Genomic DNA, 8,225 nt, shown 5'->3' with positions numbered 1-8,225 from the left:
GGACACTGGCCCCATCCACACAACTGGCGATGCCAAGCCATACAAGGCTACAGACGAAGTGCTGAAAAATAGGATTAAAATAGTTAGGCGTTTGTTTTTGACCGGTGCAGAAGTGATGGACCAAAGGGCCTTTTTTCTGTGCTGTCGGCTTCTATGTCTATGAACTGGGCACCAGCTCCATCCACTAAACTGGAAACTGGCCTTGCCCTGTCCAACCAACTGGATACTAGCCCCAACTAGGCATTGGCCTTGTCCACACAACTGGGCACTGACCCCAACTTGGCAATGGCTCCATCCACTCTACAGGGCACTGGCTCTATTGGGCAGTGGCCCCACTGTACATCAGCCCTGGCCACACAGCTGGGCACCTTCAATCGGACATTGCCTCGACATTACAAATGGATATAGCCCCCTCAAAACACAGAGCATCAAACACTGGCCCCTTAAAGACAACTGATTACTGGCTCCTTCAACAGAACTGAGCAGTGGCCACAGGCCCTTTCAATATACCTGAGCACTCGTTTCTACACCCTTCAATATAAGCTCAGGTCTCTTCAATACAACGGTAGTGATACTGGTCCCTTCAGTTGGCACTGGTATTATTTGTCCTTTCAACAGACACAGCTGTTTCAACACAATTGACATTGACCTTTTCAATACAACCAACATCGGACAATGGCCCTTTCAATACAACCGATCTTGTAAATACTACAGACAATGGCGACTGGCTATTTCAATACAACCGTCACTGGGCACTGTCCTCTTCAATATAACTGGCACTTGCTTTTTAAATACAAGTAGCACTGGACATTAGCCCTTTCAATACAACCAGCAATGGAAATTCTCCTTTCAATAAAACTAGCACTGCCCTTTTAAATATAACCAGCACAGGATACTGGCACTCTCAATACAGCTAGCACTGGTCTTTTTAATACAGCTGGTGATGGGTCTCAACCTTTTCAATACAACCAGCACTAGCCTTTAATACAATAGGTAATAGCCACTGACCATTTCAGTACAACCATCACTGGACCTCGACCAATTAAATACAAACAGAACTGTGCTTTTTAATATAACTGTCACTGGCCAGTGGCCTTTTCAACATAACTGGGAATAAGTCGGACCAAAGTAAAGGGTGCACATGTAATAATGCTCATGTATTTTTAACTTCACTCTGGATTAGAGAAAACAGGAAGTCAGAGAATTATACACTTGAGACGACATTTCATTTCAGATCAACACAACGCGGTGATGCAGTTTTTTTGACACATTGTTAATATGTGCAAATGAGATTTGGGAGCAAATGGGGGAGGGGGACCTGAAAAGAGAGAGAGTGAGAGAGAGAGAGAGAGAAAACAAACATGGGTGCTCTAAGCTATACAACTGAGAGGCTGTCTGGGGATACAACTAGACATCACGAACTGGAGAGAATATAATTAATATGCCAGAATCCCCAATCACTACTGGAAAGCATGTTATTTGGTGAATGTTGGTGATGTTATTTGGTGAGACTGAAATCAAGCTTGGCTGTGATGCCAACCACAGCTGAATAGGCTGCTAAAAATCGATGTCTAGCCTTGAGTGATACTGAGGGAGGCAGCAGACAGTCTGTGATTGGACAGTTGGCTGGAAAAGCTCAGATGATGTCAGCTGGGAATGATATCAGCTTAGTGCTTGCATCTGTTAATAACCTTACCCTCACTGGAGGAAGGGCTCTTTGTCCAGCGTCGCGAAGGCAAGACAGCAATGAACAAACAGTTTGTCATGGGATCTTCCCATTCTTGAAAAGTTGACCAATAAGATTTGGACACATTCTTAACAGGAACTGAATGGAATGTTGTTCCCAGGTGTCATCCAGTGACTGTTTCCACAGCACCAATTTTAATTCTGCTCTTAAATTCGCTTCTCCTCCTGAAACCATTGGCTCTTTACCAGGGTGCCAGCTGAGTTCCTGGCACACCAACTACAGGGGGCATTACAGCCAAACCCTGTTCACATTAAACTAGTTTGGCAGAAGGAGTGGCAGGGACCTCAGTAGATAGACACTGTCCAAATCCCTCAGGGTTAGTGAGGTCAATAGTAAAAACCCTATTGACACCCCCACCCTGTCCAAGGACAGATCAAAATCCCCAGCAGAGACCAAGCAACAGAGACTGGCTTGTATTGGCTGAGGCAGCAGCAGCTTGGAAGGGGAGCATAGAAAAGCAAGGGAGCCGTGTAGAAAACAAAAGAGTTAGAAATGAAGGGCTGGAAAAAAAACCAAACAATGCACTGAGCCTTTCCCTAACATGCATACTTTTAAGATGCCTTAAGCACCATTATTCGCAGCACTCCCGTACCCCCTTCCCCATCCCCCCGATAGCCTAGCCACAATGTAATCTCCTGGGAAAGGCTTAGAAGAAACCTCAAAGTGAGGGGGAGGGATGTCTGAGGAGTACTGGGTTAGATGTACAGGGCGAGAAGAGTGAACCAGGATTGCACTAGGATTCAGGATGGTACTTATCCTGCAATGCTTGCTGCCATGTTGGCTGTAACTGTTATTGTCCTATTTTTAAAGCTACTTGTCAGAAATCTCTTGTAAATAGAGCTGGAGAGAGGGAATTTACTGGGGCAGACCAAAGTGTGTGACTTCTTAAAAAAAATGCTGGCTCTCAGGAGCACCATGCTTGGATCGTTTGATGTGGCTTGCTGGGTGGGGATTTAGGATGCTGGAGTGCGGTGAAGGGATCACGACGGTGATGTGATTCCCTGCCCCCACTTTCACCCACCCACACACACGCACGCACACACACGCTGCCTGTGAGTTCAGACAGACTGAAGAGGCAGCAGAAGGTCTTTTGTCTGAGACTTGACAAAGAGCCACTACAGACAGTCTGCCCACATAGGCCACCAAGTCAGCTGGTCTCTCTTAAAGGGACAAGCCACTGCAATGCAGTGAGCTAATAAGAGATTTATTCACCCCAACATTTTTCTCAAAGCAACCATCTAATGCAGTTTTGTGCTACCCCATTTGGGGGTGGCCCAATTTAATTTTCCTTCCTACCACCACTATCCCATCTCACCCCACCCCACAGCCCCCATCTTCTCGCAACGTGTGTGAGGTTAGTTGAACTAGGAAAATGGTGTCAAAACACAAATTAGCCATAATCTGATTGACAAAGGGTTAAATGACCACCACCTGTTCTGTAATTGGCCAGGACACTGCCAAGCTGGGGCAAGGAACTAGAGTTAAGACAGAGACAGGCAGAAATTCTCTCTCTCAAAGGGCAGATATTCTATAGATCATAAGATATAGGAGCAGAATTAGGATATTCAGCCCATCAAGTCTGTTTCATCATTCAATCATGGCTGATATATTTCTCAAACCCATTCACCTGCCTTCTCCTTTTAAGCTTCTAAAAGGTTATCCCTTCACTCTGATGCTGTGCCCTTGGGTCCTAGTCTTTCCTACTACTGGAAACATCTCCACATCTGTTCTATCAGTATTCTGGAAGTTTCAATGAGATCCCTCCCATCCTTCTAAACTCCATCCAGTACAGACCCAGAGTCCTCAACTGCTCCCCATATGATAAGCCTTTCATCCCCAGGATAATTCTTGTAAACCTCCTCTGGACCTCCGACAAGGCCAGCACATCCTTCCTTAGATTCGGGGCCCAAAACTGCTCACAAATGCAGTCCTGAACACAGTTTTACGCAGCCTCAGCAGTATACCCCTATTCTTGTATTCTAGCCCTCTCAAAATTAATGCTAACATTGTATTTGCCTTCCTAACTACCAACTGAATCGGATTGTTAGAACTGAGACAAGGAGGAATTTCTTCAGCCAAAGGGTGGTTAGTCTGTGGAACTCATTGCTGCAGAAGGCTAAGGAGGCCAAGCCTTTGATAAATGGGTTCTTGATTAGTAAGGGGATGAAGGGTTATGGGGAGAAGGCAAGAGAATAGGGTTAGAACATAGAACATTACAGCGCAGTACAGGCCCATCGGCCCTCGATGTTGCGCCGACCTGTGAAACCAATCTGAAGCCCATCTAACCTAAACTATTCTATTATCATCCATATGTTTATCCAATGACCATTTAAATGCCCTTAAAGTTGGCGAGTCTACTACTTTTGCAGGCAGGGCATTCCACGCCCTTACTACTCTCTGAGTAAAGAACCTACCTCTGACATCTGTCCTATATCTATCACTCCTCAATTTAAGGCTATGTCCCCTCGTGCTAGCCATCACCATCCAAGGAAAAAGGCTCCCACTGTCCACCCTATCTAATCCTCTGATCATCTTGTATGTCTCTATTAAGTCACCTCTTAACCTTCTCTCTAACGAAAACAGCCTCAAGTCCCTCAGCCTTTCCTCATTAAGACCTTCCCTCCATACCAGGCAACATCCTGGTAAATCTCCTCTGCACCCTTTCCAATGCTTCCACATCCTTCCTATAATGCGGTGACCAGAACTGTATGCAATACTCCAAGTGCGGCCGCACCAGAGTTTTGTACAGCTGCAACATGACCTCATGGCTCCGAAACTCAATCCCTCTAACACACCGTACGCCTTCTTAACAACTCTATCAACCTGGGTGGCAACTTTCAGGGTTAAGAAACATATAAGCCATGATCAAATGACAGAGCAGATTTGATGGGCCGAATGGCCTAATTCTACTCCTATATCTTATGGCCTTGTGTTAACCTTAAGAGAATCCTGAATCCTAAGTTCCTTTGTGCTTCAGATTTACAAAGTCTTTCCCCATTTAGAAAATAGTCTACACCTCTATTCTTCCTACCAAAGTTGCATAGCTTTCCCACATGGTATTCCATCTGCTACTTTTGTGCCCATTCTCCTAGCCTGTCCAAGTCCTTGTCCAGCCTCCTCACCTTCACAATAATACCTGTCCCTCTACTTTACCTTTGTATCATCTGCAACCTGAGCAACAATGCCCTCAACTCCTTTGTCCAGGTTGTTAATGTATAACATGAATAGTTGTGAACCCAGCACTGGCCCCTGTGGAACTTCACGTGTCACTGGCTACCATCCTGAAAAAGATCTCTTAATCCCCATTTTCTGCCTCTAACACCATGGGCTCTTATGTTATTTAGTAGCCTTCTGTGCGGCACCTTGTCAAAGTTCTTTTGGAAATCAACATAGATCACATCCACTGGCTCTCCTTTGTCTAACTTGCTCATTCCTTCCTCAAAGAATTCTAACAGATTTATCAAGCATGACCTCCCCTTGACAAAGCCATGCTGACTCAGCCTTAATTTACCATGCACATCCAAATATCCTGCAATCTCATTCTTAATAATGGACTCTAAAATCTTACTAATGATCTATGTCAGGCTAACCGGCCTATCATTTCCCATTTTCTGTCCCCCTCCCTTCTATTAGATTAGACATTTTCCAGTCCTCTGGGACCCTCCCTGACTCAAGTGATTCCTGGAAGATCACCACCAATACCTCCATCACCTCTTCAATTAAATCCTTCCGAACCCTGCGGTGTAGTCTGGTTGGTCTGGGTGATTTATCCAACATTTGATCTTTCAGGTTCCCTAGCACCTTCTCCTTAGTGACAGCCCCAACTCTTATCTCTGCTCCCTGACTTTCTTGAAGTTCTTATATGCTATAGGTGTCTTCCACCATGAACTCTCTTCCTCGAAAGGCAGTGGAAGCAGAGTCTTTGAATATTTTTCAAGCAGATGTAGATTGATTCTTGAGAAGCAAGGGGATAGCGGAAAGTTCTCAGGGGTAGGTTTGAACGTGGAATTATCAGATCAGCTAAATGGCAGAACACGCTTGAGTGGCCTATTTCTCTTCCTAAATTCATACGTATGAAAATGAATCACACGCAGTTAACTACTGCCCCTTTCAGTACCACTATGAGGAACATGTGGGAGAGAGCATCAAATTCACACTCTGACCAAATGAGTGTGCTAGATTTTACAGCCACTTTCAAATGGAATAAAAGAAGGGACTGCAACAGTTTCCTGACCCCACTTGAAGGGCAGGTCATGGGTACATCTACACAAAGGAAGGATCAGGCCTCGTAATTACGCTCCCCACGGGTAAATAACTAGTAAGGCCCACAGCCTCATCTCATGCCCGAGCAACCTGGCAAGGTATCAGAGAGAAATCTTTTTCAAAACAAGGGATCTCACTCACTTATCAATGTAGTCCGCTTAGTCAGCCAATGATCCTTGTGGTTTCGAGCTCCAATGGGAACAGGAGAGCCTGCAGATAAACACCAATGACTTTAATCCTGAGGAATCCAACATGCGACTGATCAAACAAATGTCTATTTTATCTTAAGTTTTTCACTAATTCACATTACATCATATTGGCCTCCAGTCCCGACCTTCTCCTATGCAGACTCAGAATGCCCTTCCAATGAAAAATATCTGAGTTCCTGGCCTTTCATTACAATGAAATTAGAAATTAAAAAGAACTAGCTAAAAAAATGCAGTAGCTGAACATATATAAATTGCATTTATTTAGCACCTTTCATCCAGGAAAATACCCCTAGGTGCTTTATAGTAATCTGATCAAAAACCAACAGTAAACAGGAGAGCTAAAAAGCTACTAGACCTAAAAACATGGTCCAAACTTTTGATTTTAAGTGGTGATGTGAAGAGATTAAGAGAGTCCAGGAGGTTTAGGGAGGGATTCCAATTGGTGCTAATTATAATGTTATAAATCATGCTGCAAATTGTGTTGTAGAGCCACGATAGTGGGACAGTTATAAATGTGATCATAGGATTTGCAATAGGAAAGTTCACAGAAACAGAGCAGGGACAGAAGATAATTTAATGCATTGTTGGTAAATGGCAAGACATCAACATAACTAGAGATAAATTACAATGCTTATGGTGTTTTGGGAATTTGCTTACCATCTTTTGGTACATTCATTTCTGGTGTCCTGTGACCTTTCTTAATCTGTTGAAACAAGTAAAATTCACTTTTAGACAGGACCTTTCTAATTGAAATGCCACAAAGCACTTTTGACACAACAGATTACTTTTACAGTATAAACCAACAGCGAATTTAAACACATGGTTCCAGAAATAGTAAATGAATTAAATGTGGTTAATCTATTTGGGTTGAGAGCCAGGAATGTTGACCATAAACTGATCTGGACAAGTCATAGATATACTGTGGCTCCAAGAGTATGTCAGAGGTTAGGAATTCAGCAGCAAGTAACTCACCACCATATACAAGATGCAAGTCAGGACTATGAGGAAATACCCTGCCACTGGCCTCAAGGAGTGTACCTCCAACATTACTCAAAATGTTTGACAACATCCAGGACAAAGCAGCGCACTTGACTGGCACATCCACCAACACCTCCCACCACAATTGATGCTCAGTGGCAGCAGTATGTACCATCTACAAGATGCACAGCTACAACTCATCAAGGCTACTTGAATAGCACGTTCCAATACATGATCACTACCATACAGAAGAAAAGGCAGCAGATACATGTAAACCACCTGCAAGTTTCCCTCCAAGACATTCACCATCATGACTTAGAAATATATTATCATTCTTTCAGCATTACTCCTTCAAGAGAGGTGCTAAATGAATATTTTTCGTCAGTATTCACGCAGGAAAAAGACAATGTAGTCGAGGAGAATACTGAGATACAGTCTATTAGACTAGACGGGATTGAGGTTCATAAGGAGGAGGTGTTAGCAATTCTGGAAGGTGTGAAAATAGATAAGTCCCCTGGACTGGATGGGATTTATTCTAGGATTCTCTGGGAAGCTAGAGAGGAGATTGCAGAGCCTTTGGCTTTGATCTTTATGTCGTCATTGTCTTCAGGAATAATGCCAGAAGACTGGAGACTAGCAAATGTTGTCCCCTTGTTCAAGAAGGGGAGTAGAGACAACCCTGGTAATTATAGACCAGTGAGCCTTACTTCGGTTGTGGGTAAAGTGTTGGAAAGGATTATAAGAGATAGGATTTATAATCATCTGGAAAGGAATAATTTGATTAGGGATAGTCAACACGGTTTTGTGAAGGGTAGGTCGTGCCTCACAAACCTTATTGAGTTCTTCGAGAAGGTGACCAAACAGGTGGATGAGGGTGAAGCGGTTGATGTGGTGTATTTGGATTTCAGTAAAGCATTTGATAAGGTTCCCCATGGTAGGCTATTGCAGAAAATACGGAGGCATGGGATTGAGGGTGATTTAGCGGTTTGGATCAGAAATTGGCTAGCTGTAAGAAGACAGAGGGTGGT

General features: G+C 43.8%; 1 long non-coding RNA gene across 1 annotated transcript; it reads right to left on the bottom strand.

Moving 5' to 3' along the window:
* Window positions 1–8: 8 nt before the first annotated feature.
* On the bottom strand, window positions 9–6,931 carry LOC109917441. The gene is made up of 3 exons (XR_007261619.1): window positions 6,877–6,931; window positions 6,152–6,220; window positions 9–61 (listed from the first exon to the last, which is right to left on the bottom strand). It is a non-coding gene; the product is annotated as an uncharacterized LOC109917441 (long non-coding RNA).
* Window positions 6,932–8,225: the final 1,294 nt, after the last annotated feature.

This window comes from Rhincodon typus, unplaced genomic scaffold (assembly GCF_021869965.1).
Source record: "Rhincodon typus isolate 14 unplaced genomic scaffold, sRhiTyp1.1 hic_rhity00009280, whole genome shotgun sequence".
Lineage (NCBI taxonomy): Eukaryota > Metazoa > Chordata > Chondrichthyes > Orectolobiformes > Rhincodontidae > Rhincodon > Rhincodon typus.
The sequence above is the reverse complement of the archived record's forward strand: the minus strand, read 5'-3'. Positions and strand labels throughout refer to the sequence as shown.